The sequence below is a fragment of the Lactuca saligna genome, chromosome 3, assembly GCF_052625555.1.
Source record: "Lactuca saligna cultivar CGN05327 chromosome 3, ASM5262555v1, whole genome shotgun sequence".
NCBI classification, from domain to species: domain Eukaryota; kingdom Viridiplantae; phylum Streptophyta; class Magnoliopsida; order Asterales; family Asteraceae; genus Lactuca; species Lactuca saligna.
This window is the reverse complement of record NC_136419.1, coordinates 8,132,587-8,151,597: the sequence shown is the minus strand read 5'-3', so window position 1 is coordinate 8,151,597 and position 19,011 is coordinate 8,132,587. Positions and strand designations below refer to the sequence as shown.

Sequence of the window (19,011 nt, the reverse complement as noted above, 5' to 3'; positions counted from 1 at the left end):
ATTTATAGATTCAAATTATCTTAATTAATGAAATGTAGATTGGAATCTTTATCTTTATACAGCTACTAATTTGCTGGCATTGTCTCTCAACCCATCACCACTCGAAATTTTAAAATTCGAAAAAGAAGTTTCTTTCCTGCCTCTGGTATTCTAAAAGTTGGTGCATCTTCTTCTATATAAAACGTCACAATCTGATCGAGAACATAACATCTGACTTACACACCAAGTAAACTACACATCAAACAATTTCCAGAAGATGGAGAACATTTTTAGAGAAAGTTTGAGAAGCAGAAGGGTGATACCAATGAGGGGGCAGATAAAATTCAGGATAGCAGCAACTGCTTTTCATTCTGTGGTTTCTGTTTTTGGTCGAGCATCTTTCAATCGCAAGTTCTTGAAATAGAGATGAAGAGTATAGATTGATGATCGTGTATGATATATATATATATATGTATAATGTATGTATGATGGAAGTTTTTGTAAGATCATATAAACTCCCTTTTTTACAGGAGTCCATTATGAAAATTAAATCATCCTTCTACTGTTTATCATCCTGTAGTTTTAATCCAATCGACTGTTTTCTTGCATTTTTAGTCCAAATCAAGAAAATGTTTAATATATTTTGTCCTTTTATTTGGCCTAACTTTGATCACGCAAGAGTTTCAAGGCTCCCAAATATTTTCCAAATTTATTTTATTCGGATTTAATGGTTAATCACATGAAATCATGGATTTCTCTTAATTACAATTTCAATTTTCCAAAACTTGAGGGTTGAATGTAAGCTTTAATGATCATCTTGGAAATAATAAACATTCAACAATTTGGGATTCTCTTTAACAATTCTTGTTCATTACTTCTGTTCTACGTGAAATCGTGAATAGATGATGACATCGGAGACATATGATACACAAAAGCCCACAATGGCCAAAAATAAAAGATATTAAGGGGGAGAAAAAGGAATAAAGCAATAACCATCGAAAAGCTAAAAGTAAGTGCAAAATATTGTACGAAAGGAACACACAGATAAAAAAGAATAAAATTTATAGTACTTCAGTATTCTAAAAGGTTAATTTTTAGTCTCCACAATCCTTCACTTTCACTTTAGCCATCCAGATGGTGGGTAACATCGTCCTTTAACACCCCCTTAATTCCCTATGGTTTCAAGATTTATAGTAAAATAAGTAACTGATAATAATAATAAGAGGGAATTCCCTTACAATAACGAGTCCCCGAAGTAATCAAATTATCATTTTGTCCTTCACTTACCAGACTTGATTCCATGTTTAATATCAGGGGTTTAAGCATGCATTTTCTGATTTTTCATGACAAATCTTCTAGTTTAGTTTTATTTTAGTGACACAGTCAGCATCAACTGTATCTAGCCATAACCATGGGCATTTAATCACGTTCTAACATGCTACAATTGTACTCAAGATATGATATGAACATAATCTTAAACCCATATCTGTACTATATGCTACTGAAGTTGCACTCTGTAGTCTGTACCTTCTCTTAATCATTAAGCAAAATCTTTTCCTTTGAAAAATCTAATCAACCATATCAAATATTGTAGATTCAGTGTGTCTTAACTATTAATGTAAAGCAGAAACGAATCTTTATAGTTTGTACACCACCAATTTGCTGGCATTGCCTCTCAACCCCACACCACTCAACAATTTAAATTCAAAAAATGAAGCTTCTTTCCTACCTCTGCTATTCAAAAAGTTGGTGCATTTTCTCTATAAAACCCTCAATCTGATTTTTTTAAAAAACATAACATCTGATCTTACTCACACATCATACAATTTTTTCAGAATATGGACAACATTTTTAGAGAAAGTTTCAGAAGCAGAAGAGTGATACCAATGAGGGGGCAGATTAAATCCAAAATAGCAGCAACCGCTTTTCGTTCAGTGGTTTCTGTGTTCTTAAGAACATCTTTGAATCACAACATTTCTTACAGAAAAACTTATTAGAGATAGAGATCGAGATGGAAAAGAAACCATACTATATATTTCATATAGATTTATATTTTAAATTTCTGTGTAACATCTTTGTAAGATCAGAAAAACTCCAATTTTCAAAGAGAGTACATTACAAAAAACTATCCTTCCACTCTTCAAAAATTATGTAATCAATTTGTAAAGAATGCAGTTGTGACACATTTACTGTATTGATTTCATTGACTACGTTTCTTGATTTATCAATTTCATTGCATTTGGAATAAGAGATAACAAAGAATTGAATTGATAAAGATGTATCCAAGTTTAAGTATAAGCAAATGGATTTGTGTTGCCCATTTTAGAAAATTCAAGTTTGATGATACTTCAAGAATGTATTATTCATTAGGTTGTAGGAAGGAATTCCAAGATACTTGATGAAGCATTTCATCGAACACCCATCTAGCATCATGCATCTGATTACTCTTTTTATACATGTAAATCAAGGCATTGCAAACAGATGTCACAACCGAATACCCAATCTTGCATATGATTGTATGAATCTGCTTTCCCATTTTCAACATCTCAGCACCTTCAATGGGTGATAAAGCATTATGCGTACTCGTTTATTTCATAACCATTTAAAATGAAATATTTGAAGATCTTAAAGGCATCTACACAATCAAAAGCCACAGCAATCCGCCCTGTCCAAGATACAACATCTCTGTCAGACATTTCATCAAACAGTTTCACTGCATTGGTTTTGAACCCACATCTACCATACATAACCATAAGTGCATTGCTTAAATCCTTCGAACACCCAGATGTCTCAACCCATTAAAAAGTTGGAAAGCTGGCATGGGTTGATTATAACGGGCGTAACCTGAAATCAGGGACCTAAATACAACGATATCAGGGTTTTACGTGTGGCGGAGGAGGTAGGTAGCGCGCGAGAGTTCACCGGAGTGTGAGAAGTGTGTGATTAAAGAAGCGGCTTGGAATGGTTTCACACGAGTGTTTGACTTGATGAACAGAGCGTAGATTGTGCTGGTGAGTTTTGCGTTCTCTTGAGAAGTGGAGATCTTGAGAGCCTGTGTAGCAGCGATTTGAGTCTCAGCATGTGTGAATTTGTATGCATGCATGATTTGGTGGGTCTAATGGTGATAGTCGGCGCTTTCGGCTTTCGGCTTTCAGCGTTTTAACGGCAGAAAGAACCTGCACTTCTTTGACGGCAAATTCTTGGTATCCTTTTTCTCAAGAGTAAATTACAGAATTGGTTCCTATGGTTTGATGGAGTTTTCGGTTTTGATCTTTAATTTTAAAATTTGATAGGTTATCCCCACCAAATTACACTTTAATTCTTTTCTTTATATATATATATATATATATATATATATACACTTTAATTCTTTTCTTTATTTATTTATATATATATATATATATATATATATATATATATATATATATATATATATATATTAATAGAATTAATATAGATCATTATAAAATTATTTTTTATTTTCAAACCAATTATCTAAATTGTATAAAATCATATCACTTTTATTATTATTTATTTTTTGCTTTATTTATTTATCTTTGTTTTTGTGGTTAAAATTTTTTTTAATAATTTTGACGTTATATTTTAATATATTATTTAATGTTGCTTTTGACATTTTATTTTTTAAATGATATAATGACTTTTTGACATTTTTTCGAATAAAAGAATTAAAACAATAATCGGATAACTATCAGTCTTCCAATAAAATTAATTAATGTTCGTAATTTTCTTTTTCTTTTAACGATGGCTTTTTTATCATAAATAGTTATACGTAAAAATATAATTATTTAGGTAATGAATGAAGAAGCACTGATATATAAACAAATTATGTAAACGAAAAACACATAATACCATAAAATCTCTTAATTTGGTATTTTTAAATGGAGTAAAAACCTGCAGCGCAATATTCACAAACCAAAAGGATATAACTTACCAAAATTTTAACGTAGGGACCAAAACTACGAATTTGACCAAACCACAATGATCATTTCTCTAATTTACTCTTTTCTAAATAAAAAATAACAACATTGCAAGTTTGGTCCCAAGTTAAAATTTAGATATTTTGTCCAAAATATTTTAAAATTGTATCATTAATCAAAAATAAAAAATTTATTGTAGTTTTGATCCTTAAGAAATTTATATGAGTTAGAATGATTGTTTTGCTCTTTTACATTGCTTTTAGACAAAACTGCACAAATAGTCTCTATGATATGTCGAGCATTACCACTTTGGTCTAAAAAAATTTGGATTAGCAAAGGTCCAAAAATTTTATTTTGTTGTAGGTTTAGTCCAATTTATTTTAAATTATTTAAAATACCGATATTGCTCTTGGTATTTTCTTTTTTCATTTTCTTTTATTTTATTTAATATTTTCATGATTATAAAAAACACCCAACCCCAACCTTTAACACATTAACTTCATCAACGTTGCCGGTCACCACCACTCACCACTGCTACAGGACACCATCACCACCAACTCGAGTCAAACCATATTTTTTTCAGATTTGAAAAACGAAACAATTATTTTTCAGATTAGCATCTCAAACATGAAGAGGGCAAGAGAAAGGTATTTTGTTTTTAGACGATGGAGATATTTTGTAAAGAGAACAAGAGAGAGTGGGGGGTTAGGTGGTATTTTGTTTATTTTTTTAAATGGTGTAATAAAAGAAAATTAAAAAAATTAAAAGGGAAAGTGTGTCATTTTACTTTCAAAAGATTTAGACCGAAAACTATTTTGGACCAATTAACTCTAAAAAAAATTTGGACCAAAAGTTCTAATATTTAACTAAATATAGGACTCATTTTTACAATTTTGACTAAAAATATACTTTATATATTAGAGAATATTATAAATCTAATAAAAATATGTAAACCATTTAGCCTTTAGCACAAAACAAAAATCAAGTTTGTCAAAAATAGTCATTTAAACCCTAATTGCCTGTGATTTCGTGGCATGTTTTTGGCACATATGCCATAATATTTAAACCCCAAAAAAATCAGAAATCAAATCTCATTTTGACATTTTAAACTTTAAAGATTTTCTCCGTATTTTCTAATGGCTTAAGAACTTGAAGATACATTAAGATATATAGATACGCCCCCAATTTGCATACATGAAATTAATTTTTTAATTCACTTTAAATATATAATAGTTCTTTAGTTTAGTGTTTTAGTTATATACACATTACAAAGTACAAATAAGCAAATTTGCATTAAGAACATGCATTGTTAATCGACGACTAGTGCCGGCACAGTAAATTGCTTAGGGGGTTTTTTTAAGTACTCATTTCTTGTATAGCATAAGTGCATTAGAAGTGTTGAAGCTTGAATGCAAAATATATAATTTGTATAGGAATTAGTATATTTGTTTCCAGTGAATACTTAGATTAATCATGAATATATGAACATCAACATATATAATTTGTATAGCATACGTGCATTAGAAGTGTTCAAGCTTGAATGAAAAATGCGAATAAATTGGTTATAGAAAATATAATCAAATTATGCTAGCTCTTTTTAAATATTAGAAAGTAGAGATAATAGAGAGGGAATTTTTAAGTTCAAAATTTAAAAATGAGATTTGGTTTCTAATTATGGGGTTGAAATATTGTGGGCTTATGGACTAATTTCATAGCCCACGAGCATCAAATCGCATTAAGTTTTTAATCGTCTGTGATTTTAGTATCATTTTAGTAGAAATGCATATTTACGGTCTCAGATCGGTATTGAAACGGTCCGGTCTTTTCGTGGTTGTTCTCGGAGCCGTTCAGTCTTTTTTCGGACCGGTCTTGAGGTGGTCTTTTTTCGGTCCGGTCTTTTTTCATATCGATCTCTTTTGGTCCGATCTTTTTTGGGACCGGTCTAGGTCTTTTTCGGCCCGGTCTCGCAGTCTTTCCACACGTTGTTTTCGGTTCGGTTTTCCGGTAGATTTTCGGGTTTTTTCGACCCGCTTTTGATATTTGTTGCTTTTTTTAGTTTCAGCTTCGACATTTTCCCTTAACAAATGTGTGATTAATAACAAAATGATGGACTAGATTTTATTAAAAATGATACACTGAAGTTTAATAAAAGAAAAAAAGAAATGAAGTTACGCACTGTGGGATTAACAATTGTATAATTAACACAAAAATGATATATTTGTAAATTTCATCTAGTAGTCTTTTTTGAGATCGGTCTCAAACCGTTCTCGGGTTGATCTCAGATCGGTCTTGTGTCGGTCTTGGAACGGTTCGATTTTTCTTGGACAGTCTCGAGCCGGTCTTTTTTTGATATGATCTATTTTTGGCACAGCCACGTGTGTTTTAGACAGGTCCGGTCTCGGTCTTTTTTCGGGTTTGGTCCGAGACCAATCCTTTTGTGTAGGTCTAGATTTTAGTAATTATTTTTTATAAAAAAAATTTGTTAAAAATGAAATTTTCATTAACAATTTTAGCTAGTTTTGTTTTATATATATATATATATATATATATATATATATATATATATATATATATATATATATATATATATATATATATATATATATAGAGAGAGAGAGAGAGAGAGAGGGGGGGGTTCATACAAAAACATAAATATTTTGTAAAAACAAAAACAGCCATGACACTGTAACTTTGCAATAAAATGAATTTTTCTGTTAACTTAAATTAAAAGTTTACACGGAAGGGTATTTTAGTAACAATGTTATCAACCTTTAAGGAAATGTTGCAGTTAATAAACTAATGCCCGGAAGTAGCCCTACAAACCTTGTTTTCATCCCAAGTCGATGCTTCTCCTCCATATCTTCTTCTCTCCGACTGTATACTATTATTCATTTTCGACACTATATTTTAACGAAGTGCTTAGTATTCATCTTCTTCTGTTTCAGACAGTATGTATTATTAACACCAAAAGAGAATTTTAAGGGTCGCTATATTGAAACAGAGAGAAACCATTGCCCATTTCTCAAGTCCAGTATTGTCAAGTTTGACACATTGAGTCGGAATTGCATGTTTTAGCCTAACCAAATTTTATTCGAAATCATACATCCTATAAGATTTACGTGTCTACTAGAACAAAAGTTACATTGATCGAGGTTTTTTTAGTCCTAGATAACAATTTGCTAATCAATTTTCAACAATAATACTTATGGTATGAATCTACGAAGACGTGAGTAAAGGCAATGTCATTGCAATCAGCCATAATGGCTATGAAGGCTACATCGCTAACGACTTTAATACATTCCCTCGACCTCATTAAAAAAAGACCGCAGTTCCATATTTTATGAACATTAGGTGTAAATAGATCTCTTTTAAAGGGGCGTTACGTATGTAGATCACCAGTAGCATGCTGCATGCAGCTTATAAATCTCTAAATTTACAAATTGTTAAACCAATATTATATTAATGAAATTGTAATTATAAGCAAACTAGTATTGAATTACAAATGTATCTTACCACGCGCATCGTAGAGCGATAAATAAAAAAACTCAAAATGGTCACACCTTTCTTGATGTGGGTAACTGTTCCTAGATTTATTATTTCAAGATTATAACAAATTGACCATAAAAAGGGAGGTTGGCTTAGTTTTCTTCATGAACTCAATTTAATTAACTTATCTTTTAGTTGTTCAGTTGATCTATTGATCTATCTGTGGTTGATAAATTGTATTCGATCTATCCCGTTGATCTATTTGTGGTTGATAAATTGTATTCATAATGCAAGAAACAAAAGATGAATATGAAAACTATTCCACTGTGTCTGTATGAAAAATACCATATTCAATAAGGAATGTACTAAGCATGTGCGGAAGCCAACCACTTTGCAACTCCAGAACATACATTAATATCTCTTTTGTTATGACAGGTTTCCAAATGCTTTATGTTAATTGTTAATTTTTTAATATCCTTTTGTTTATTTATTAAAAAATATCTATTATTCTCAAAATATGAACTTTTAAGTTAGGATAAGATATGTAACTAAATTTAGCAAAGAAATGTTACCATAGTTTTGTTGTGTTTCATACAAACAAATACATACTTTTTGAATGTGAAATATTCACATTTAAAAAAAAAAAAAAAAAAAAACAGATTTTATATTTTCAGATCACAACTTCTAAACAAAAATTAACAAAATTACAATTTACATACAATGAATCAAAGTAGCAATCAACAACATCATCTTAAAAATCAGAATCATAGAAACCTAAGTTCTAGAAACAATACAATCATCAATTCTGCCATACATTACATTACCTAATCACATAAAATCCTTCCCAATAATCCAAAAAATACACCCAATGTAAACCTTCTATTCAACAGTCGTCACCTGTTGCCACTCTCCATCAACAGCTTCTTTCCACAAAGTGACATTATTATCCCCAGCAGCAACACCCAACAGGTTTCCAGTAAGAGACCATGACACCCTCCACACAGGGGCCTTAAAGTCATTTAACACAACACCCTTCCACTGGTCACCTTCTTTCCCCACAGTCCACACCACAACAGTCCCATCCTGTGAACAACTTGCAATCGTTGACTTTGGAAGACCCAAATTAGGTGCCCAAGCAACATCCCTCACCAAATCACTATGCATCTCAAGGGCAGGAAAACAATCCATTTTCCATAACCCATCAGTCAACTTCCACACTTTGACCAAATTATCATACCCACCAGAAGCCAGCTTCTGAATCGGGTCAAATACACCTGACCCGATCAACGCCCCGGGCGCCATTGATGGCGCCCAGGTGACCGAGGTCACCCCTGTCGGGTGAGCTCGGTCAATCCGTGACGTGTCCCAACCGCCATCTGACCTGGCGGTTTGGACCGTGATGGACCCGTCAGATGACCCGCATGCTAAACAAAGACCGAGCTCGTGTGGGGCCCACGCGATTGAGTTTACGGATGATTTGTGGTCTGTGAAAGTGTAGGCTTGTGTCCATTCGTTTAAGTTACCTTCTCTCCAAACAATTACAGATCCGTCATATGAACATGATGCGAGAACTGACCCGAATTTGGGGTGGGCCCACGCGACCTGCCAGACTGGACCGTTGTGGCCGGTTAGAATGGCGAGAGGGTGCGAGTTTGAACCGGCGGTTACACCGGCTATTCTGATTGTTGCATCTGATGAAGCGGATGCGACCCGTTTTCCGTAATAATCCATGGATACATCGTGGATTGTGTCTGTGTGACCTGTTTCGATCTTTTGTCCAGGCATGATTTGTTGGAATGACCTGTTTCGATTCAATGTATATGAAGATATGTTTTTGAAATATTGGAAGACTGGAAGTTGAAATTAGGGTTTTGAAGATTTGTACTAAATTTGAATACCCAAAGATTCATACATTCATAAATATGTCACAGAAGATGGTTCAAACGAATCTATGCATATCTATATCTTCGTAATTTTCGATTGCAAAAGGATCGGGGATCCTTTAGATCACATACACAAATCTGACTTACAGATAGATACACATAGATTTCAACATACGCGTATACATATATCGAGTAGTACAGATCTAAATTAAGATCAAGATCAACAACATACAGAACTAGAGTGTGAGAAAGGGAAAAGGGGAGGGTACCTTTGAAGAACAAGACGAACTGGTTCGGTCGAGCCAGATAGTTTCTTCGCAGCTCTCTTTGTGTGAGTCGGATGAGGGCATATATGTCCAAAAGTATTAATGACCCGGTTCGGGTCAAAATATGGACACAGCCCGCTTTTAAATATGATAAAGTATTAGTTCTTTTGTAGGGGTGAGCTAAATCGAAAACCGATAAAAACCCAAATCAAAATAGAAATTGACGGTTTGAGTTTAAGTTTTTTCAAAACCAAAATATTAGGTCGGGTTTTGATTTTAGAAAATATAAAAACGGAACCGAACCAATTTCACGAAATAAATGCATTATATATATATATATATATATATATATATATATATATATATATATATATATATATATTCATTGGGTTATAATCACAAGTATACGTTTGATGTGATGGTTAAGGTGTTTTATATCAAACTAAAGGTTGTAGGTTTGAAACTCTTTGCTTATATTTCATCTCTTTTTATTTTGGAAACTACTTAAACATATCTCATGCCGCTGATGATGTAACTCAGCCAACTTTCCTCCCTTGTATAGGCTTCAATCATCCTCTTGCTTCATATTCACTGTGCCTTTGAGTCTCACATCGGCTAGGATATCAAAACTTCATGTTTATATAAGTGATTAGATGTATTAGGAAATAGTTTGGGGTTTGGTTAAAATTATAAAACCAAAACCGAACTTGGAAGCCCAAATTAAAAACTAAAAACCGCAATCACTGCAGGTTTGGGTTCAAAATTTTATAAAATGATGTTCTCGGTTTGGGTTCGGTTTTGAGTCGAAACCAATCCAAACCGACAAATGCACAACACAACCCTAGTTCCTTATGTTTTTCAAAAGGGATTAATGTAGAAAAATCTTTTTATTTTAGGAAATTTTTAAATAAAATGCTAAAAGTTTTTTTTTATTTTTTTTAACAGAAAAATCCCGATTATTTAACATTTTGTCCAAATTAACGAAAAAATCATTTTTTTATATTTTAACAATAAATGACAGATTATATGATTTTCTCAAAATAATAAGACTTTTCTATTAAAAAATATTATGACTTTTTTTTGAAACTTTTTTTTGTAAAATTCCCTTTTTAAAACAATAGAATAAATCTATGAAAATAATTTAAAAACTATAACTATTTTAATTTATTTAAATATTAGTTTATTTTATCTTAAATGGGTCCATTAGCATAGACACCTCCAAGAGTAGCTTATTTTTTAGATTAAATTGCAAATTTGGTCTCTATGGTTAGCAAAAAAAGTATCAATACTATCCAAAAAGTTTTCAACTTGTATCACTCGTCTAAAATCATAAAGTTTGGGTTAGCGGCGCAGCTTGTTGCCCGTTTACCTTGAATCGATATATATTGAATTCAATTTGGACTCACAAATCATAAAGTTTTCGTAAATTTGGTCCCTGAACAACATGACTTTTACCTTTTTTCATTTTTATTATTATTATTATTTAATTAAAAACTAAACAAAATCCACATCACCCAACCATATCACCCCTACCCCCACTCTTACCTTCCCTCTTTAACTTTTCTTATTCTTTCATTTTTCATTATCTAGTCGTTCTTCATACATTGACGGGAATCGTCGGAGCCGGAATGAAATATCACCCCTCCACTCTACCTCGCCCACTACCTACTACACACCCACCATGCCCCCCCCCCCCTCTCTTTCCCTCTCTCTCATCGAACTGAAGAACATATATCATTCTCTTCTGCTACCTTTATCGGATCAACATATACACACATACACTGACATTGATGATTTACTACATCTGGTTCAATCGATGGATTAGGTTCCAGCTCTATTTATATGAAAGAAAAATGTCCATACCCTAATTAAGTGAAACAAATACATAACATAAGAAGAAATTCAAGCACATATCCCCTTTTATCCCTTTCCTTGAATCGCAACCACCCATCCTCAAATCAATATAAGAAACAGAAACAGACACCAAAATCATCTTTGATTACCTAATTTTAGAGAAAGCTTGATGAAGAAACTTCAAATTTTGATGACTATGCGAACCGCTTTGGAGTAGATAAAGCTAACTGTGAAACCATCCAACACAATGTCGAATCAACAACTTGGGTCGAAGTTTTCCAAGGCAATGGGAATCAACGATTTTCGTACTGATGCATTGACCTCTTAATATCCATTTACATCTTTGGGGTTAGAAGAAGGGAGGATGCTTTGATTTCAAGAGATGTATCATCGTTACCAGATGATGCATTGTTGAGTTTTTCAGAGGCATTCTGTCATTTCCATAGAGGTGTCCATACTTACTGTGAGATTGAGTGTAGCACTGACGATGAAGTGACTCTGATTAACATTGGAGAAAGGATGGAGATGGTAGCTGATGAGAGGCGATGGAGCCAGGGAAAGGAGAGGGTTAATCACCAAACCCTTTGATCGACAGTGTGAGAAAATAAAGGAAGAGAGATAATAATGTGTGTGTCTAAATTGGTGATGGAGACACTGTATCAAGGTTAAGGTGGGGTTGGTCAAATTATTTTTCTTTTTTAATTAAAGATGTATTAAATTAAATATAAAAAAACAAAAAAAAAGAAAATTAAAATGGTAAAACAATCATTTTAACTTTTCTAAGGACCAAAATCACAAAAAAAAAAAAAAAAAAAAAAAAAAAAAAAAAAAAAGTTAAAAACTTTTTGAACTGCATCCATATTTTTTTGCTAATCATAGTGACCAATTTTGCAGTTTAGTCTATATTTTATAAATAAAAACAATGTCTTATATATTAAAGAGTGATCTTAGGTGCTAGTGTCGAAATGAGCTCTTAGTCCTCATGTTCAAAAATTAATTCGGACTACCTCTCATTAATTTAAACTTTACACATTTCATCCCTACAAACATAAAAAGAACATTATGCCCTTATTTATTTATTTATTTATTTATTTTATTGATTAATATACTCTATTAATTCATAACACAGTTATCAACAATATACTTTGGCTTTTAAGATATTGGTCACCATATTTCTCAAGTTCCGATATTGGTCACCATGTTTGTGTATATTTGCTCTTTTGCCCACCATGTTTGTATATATCTGTTTTTTATTTCTATCATCATTATTGTCAAACAACAGTATACTTTGTCTTTAAAGATATTGGCCACCATATTTCTGAAGTTCCGATATTAGTCACCATGTTTGTGTATATTGCTCTTTTGCCCCCGGAGTTTGTGTTTTTTATTTCTGCCGCCTTTATTGTTGAATAGAATATCTACATATGTATTTATTTCATCTTTTTACTATTTTCAAATGTCGTTTATTGTTGCTCTTTTTTACTTCTTCGTTTAAGTTTTACTTTTTCAATCCCAAAAAGTTATACTACATTCACCGTTAAAATAATACAACAGTACATAGAATTCATAGACAATTTTATAGAAACAAATTTAAAAAAATCACAATATTAAGATAAATGATCCCCGCCGGTTATGAAAAGTGATAAAAATCGTAGATAAGAACAAACAATAAATACCTACAATCATAGTGACTGCATCACATATAATAATACAAACTGCAACAAATTAGACAATAATATAAATACATCGAAAAGAAATACCTAAAAAAATGTGACCCGCAATTTACTACGGGATCACACAGTAATTAATTAATAACTATTAATCTGTTTAAAATATTTTATTAAATAGAGTTAACTATTAATCTGGAAAAAATATCCAACCCCCACCAACTATTATCTCAGTCTCTCTTCTTTCTTGCTCTTAAACTAACACTAAATGACAATGATAACATCGCCTCCATTATCGTTGCTTCAAGGATCGCCACCAGTTGCACTTGATGAACCTGAATAACAACATAAGTGGAGATTTCGATTGGGAGGAAACGGATGAACGAACCGATTCATGGTGTGTATGGTTATTGCTTTTCAAACCCATCTGAGATTTCATAAATGAAATGGGAAACTTGATTAGAAAGACGGTGGTTGCATAGATGGATGTGGATAGGGAAGAAGATGACGGTGGCGGCAAAGAATGACTCAATAAAGCCTGGTTAGAGACGAAATAGTGGGAAATATTGTTGAGAGAGGTGAGTAGGTGTTGAAAAAGAACTCAATGATAAAGATATAGATATATATATATATATATATATATATATATATATATATATATATATATATATATTGTATTTCATAGACTAAAATCACAACAAAATTCTCTCTTAAGGATGGAGCGTGCAAGTTGAGGGACGGCCCGAATTAATTTCTAAAAATATAGATTAAACGTGTTTTTTGGCACCTACATGAGAGACGATTCGTGTAAATTACTCTATATATTAAACTCTTAATTTGCATGCAGTGCAATGCGGTGACGCCACTACGTTTTGTAAATTGAATATTGATGATTGTATTGATAAAAGTTATGTATCATTGCAGTTTTTGGTAGATAAATATACAAGGTCGTTACGATTGAGAAAACTAAGTTAAGGGGATGAAAGTATCATTTTACAAAGTTCATAGTCGAGGAGTGAAAGTAACATTTGACAGAGTTGAGGGAGTGATAATCATAGAAAAATCATATTAAATAAATTATGAAGGGTAAACATGAAACCTTAGAAAAATGGAGGAATGAAATTGACATTTTAGAAAGTTCTAAGTCAAGGGAGTGAAAGTCTAAAAGTGGGGTTTCACACACTAAAGGACTGAAAAGTGTCATTTGACAAGGTTGAAGGGGACACGTGTTAATGGAGACATTTGCTGAATGTCGGTACCACTGACTAACTCCAATTTTATACTGACGAATGAAAACATTTGTTATGTGACCAAAATAATATGTAGGAAACATATATAAAAATAAGAATGAAAGGTACACAAATTTTATGTTGAAACGTAAAGAAAATCGTGTTTATATCGACACACACATAAATATAAGCAAGCAAGATTACTTTTATTAAGTTAACGAATGGAAGTTCAAATAATCATACATACTTATAAAGCTAGCATTTTTCCTTGAACCTCATGCATTTGAAACCCCCATAAAAATTTGCAAACACCTCATGCATTTGAAACCTCCTATTTTAATGAATATCACTCAAAAGTATCTTAATAATGATTAACAATTCAAAGGTTTTATAACTTATATAATATATTTAATAAACAATTAATGGATACTCTACTATAAAAAGGTCAATCTTTTTTAGTAGACACACAAATACAAATCACATACAAAATTCACAAAGAAAACAAGTTTAAAGTCTTATGTGTTGGTTTAAGGGCTTTGAACAATTTTTCGAGCCATGTTATTATGTTGAAGTTTTTAATCTGTAAGTTTGTTATATATAAATTCTTTTTTGTATTTTCTTGATTTAAGTATTCTTTTAAGAATATCATTGTATGTTGTGGTTGAAATTTTAATGTAAATTAGATTAGATTCATGTTATCGATCATATGTTATGGAAGATGATATATATAATATTTAATTAACTACTGTACACATGTTTGTATGTTCATGTTGCTTCAAAACAATCATTAATTAAAAATCATGGATATGTTATATTATCCATATTATCAATGTAAGCCTTTTTTAAAATGCAAATTGTTTATCTTATCACTTTATTTTTAAGTTATGTTTAACATTTTAATTATAACAATAAGTGTTTTTTAAAAGTTTCTTTCACTTATTAATAATAACAAGTGGTTTTAAAATTAATAAGCAATAATTATAAATAATAAAATCAAATTAGATGGATATGTCATATTATCCATGCAAGTCTCTTTTGAAATGCAAATTGTCTATCTTATTACTTTATTATTTAGTGTATGTTTCATATTTTAATAATAATATTAAGTGTTTCTTAAAAGTCTTCGTTAACTTATTATTAATAATAAGTGGTTTAAAACTAATTAATACCAATTTTAAATGATAATAACATCAAATTATAAATTACATTTAGCTATAAATAAATTGTATTTTAAATGAAAATCATTATTTAAATTAGAAAATGGTCGCACAAGTCAAAATATAATTAATCAATAATAATTGTTAAAAATAATACTAAATAGATAATTATATTTAATTATATTATGAGGAATGTAAGTTGATGTCAATGAATATTATTGTTCAAAATAATAGAGATTATATATATATATATATATATATATATATATATATGAGTGTAAAAATATTATCTCAAAGTTAATGTCAATAACATAACCATTTTAAACATATATTTTTCAATATTTTAACAGTATATTTTTAATCTTCATTGCGCAACGCGCGGGAATTCGTCTAGTTTAAAATATATTATATGTGATTTGCTTCATACGTAGGAAGCGAGAAAGTGTAACGTCTGGGTTTATCAGGTATTATATTACTTTTATTAAAGTCATAATTATTAAATGTTGAATTTTTTTTTTTTTTGGCAGGAGCGTACGCTGGGTGTACAGGATGTACGCACAGCATATATGCAAGAGGCGTGGATCGGGGATCCTCCATGCATACGCTGGGCGTAGGGTGACCAGATGCAAACCCTAAATTTTAGGATTTGCCCACTATCTAAACAACTTATAACTTTCAAAACCCTTATCCTCTCATCATCCCTTGTCCTCTCAATGCCCAACTCGAACCCTAACCCCATTGCTATTTTGAGCTCACTTTAAACATTTTGTTGTTATTCTGGTGGTTTTAAAGAAGAATGTGCTTGAATGAGGAGCAAGATCTTGGAGAAGGCTTGTAGATCCAGAAAGTTGGCATCATTTCTGACCTACTAGAGGTATAAAGCTCTAAACTTGATCATTGCATGCTAAGATCTAGTTTTGGGGTGTTTTATCTTACATGTTGGTTCCATATTTGAGGTCCTTTAGGTTTTAGAAGATTCTGTCCAAATGAGTTGTCCTTTTTGGATCTTGGAGGTGTTTAGAACCATAAAAAATCGGATCTTGATGGTTAATCCACAACCATGCAAGTGTTAGATGGTTACATAGTATGTTTGAGGACTTAAATCATGTATTAACCCCCATCCATGCATACAAAGACATAAAATTTATAACTTTATGGTTTAGGATATCTTAAAATACTTGGATCTATGTTTTGGATGTTAAGACTTAATGAATTAAGTCACAAAAGAAGTTCTAGGGAATTTGACCAGTAAGTTGGGCATACCCCCTGGTACGTTGCGTGTACTGGGTCAACCTCCCCGAAGCAGTCAAGACTAGCGTACGTTGGGCATACGTACCAGGTACGCCGCGCGTACGCATACATAATAAATACATGGCTTTTTTAGCCTTCGGTGATTGGGCTTAGGATTGTGGGCCTCATGGCCCACTGAGGAGAAAGAGCTCTGGGCCTAGGATTGGGATTTATATTTTTGGGCCTCTTGGGCCTTAAATTTATTATGGATTGGGCCTTGGGGGAAAAGGCCCATTAGGGCAAGGACTAGGGAGCCTTGCCTTAGGGTATGAATTAGAAGTTGGGCCATAAAGGAGAAGTACATGGACCTAATAACTAACTAAGGGACTTGCTATGTTTTTGATGGGTTTTGGTCATAAAAACATCCTATGTGCTCATACAAACCCTAATGTTTGGATCTAGGTTTCTCTATTGTACATGCAAGTTATCCAAGACTATAAACCCTAATTCTAGCATTCAAGTAATCATATTAACATGAGAATAGGTTTAAGATCATACCTTGATTGTTATGTAGCAATAACAATCTCAATTCCTCCTTGTATTGACTTTAGAAAGCTTAGAGTCACAAATGTCACTCCTCTAATGGTTCACAAACACCAAGAGCAAGATGATGAAGAGGAGAGAGGATGGAGGCTGCCCAAAAGTGTGTGAAACCCTAGAAGAATGCTTAGCCACGTTTTTGGTCCTTAAGGGGTCTATATATAGTGAGGCTATTAGGGTTATCTAACAAGGAAACCCTAAATTGGATGCTTAAGCCCTAAGCAACCCATAGATTCCTTTCCTTAAGGCCTTGGACGATTTCCTCATGGGCTTTCCCATAGAATTCGTCCACTCCTAAATATAAGGCAATCCATGGCCCAAATTGCAATTATCTTATAATTACAATTCCAGTCCCTTAAGTTTAATTAATCTCTTTTAGTCACAAAACTAATTACCAATTAATTCTTGACTAATATTAATTAAACAATATGATTTCTCCTTTAATATATTATTCTCATAATATAATAATAAATCATATTTAATCCTTTCTCTCCATAATTCATCCTATCAAGTTCCTTTGGTGAAGGCAACCAAAAGGACCATGCACCATCGGGTCAAGTACATACCAAAATAGTTATGGACTTAGACACTAATCCAACAGTTTTAGGGAGAGGAGTCCCGATCCATCTAAGGAGTACACTTTCGGCACACACGGTTGAGGTGAGTTACCTTCTTGTATGAGTGGGTCGAAGGCACCAATGTCGGCCCACTTGCAGTTGTTATAGTAGAGATGATTATCTTTGTGATAATTGTCTGGTATGTCACTATCTGTTGTGATTTGTGTGATTATTGCTATGTTATTTTGTGGTAGTGTTAGGGGTGAATTAGACCCTGTAACCAGTTGCAATACACCGGAGGGTAGGTCGGGTACTCATATATGCCTGACAGTATGTTTATGATACATTATTATATGGTAGTGGTAGGGGTGAAATAGACCTCGTAACCGTTGAAATATACCAGATGGCAGGTCGGACACCCAAATATGTCTGACAGGGTAGGTCGAGCACCTAGATATGCTTGACAGGGTAGGTCGGGCACGCAGATAAGCCTAACAATATATGATTATGTGGTATGATGGCGGAACTCTCTAAGCTTTATGCTTATGGTTTTCAGTTTTGGTTTTAGGTACTTTTTCCTCGAAAGGAAATGAGTCGGCATGATTGCAACGCATCAAACTATGATTTCCGCATTACGAGATCTTTGGGAGTTGTATTCTGATATTACTTTCTATGACATGTTTTGGTTGTGTTGAAATACTGATGGAATTAGTTGACGCTACTAATGTCTCAAACTAATGTTTATTTTATAATTACTTATTCAAAAATAAAAAATAAAAATTTGTCATGAATTTTAAGATGTTACACAAAGCGTCCATAAAAATAAGCTCAAAAACATTAAAAAAAAAGTCAAAACTTAGAAAAAATCGAGTTTATAATGACACATACATAAAAAAACAAGTAACGAAAGTTCTAAATTTACGTCGAAATGTTAATCACCTTCAATTTATACAGACACATACATAAAAATAAGCACGTAAAAGGTTTTTTTATAAGTTAACGAAAAATAAATAAGCAAATACGATTATTTTTATTAAGTTAACGAACGAAAGTTCAAACAATTTAAAAGATATTATATTGTGATTCGATATATAGGTAGAAGCGATGTAGCATCCATAAAATAAACACGGAAACGTAAAAGTAAAATTAAGTCGAAACGTAAATA

At 32.2% G+C, this 19,011-nt stretch overlaps 1 pseudogene across 1 annotated transcript; it reads right to left on the bottom strand.

Moving 5' to 3' along the window:
* Positions 1-8,050: 8,050 nt before the first annotated feature.
* Positions 8,051-9,676, bottom strand: LOC145034393 (protein transport protein SEC13 homolog B pseudogene; annotated as a pseudogene). The gene is made up of 2 exons (XR_013678068.1): positions 9,556-9,676; positions 8,051-9,204 (listed from the first exon to the last, which is right to left on the bottom strand). The product of XR_013678068.1 is annotated as a protein transport protein SEC13 homolog B pseudogene (transcript).
* Between the last annotated feature and the right edge of the window lie 9,335 nt (positions 9,677-19,011).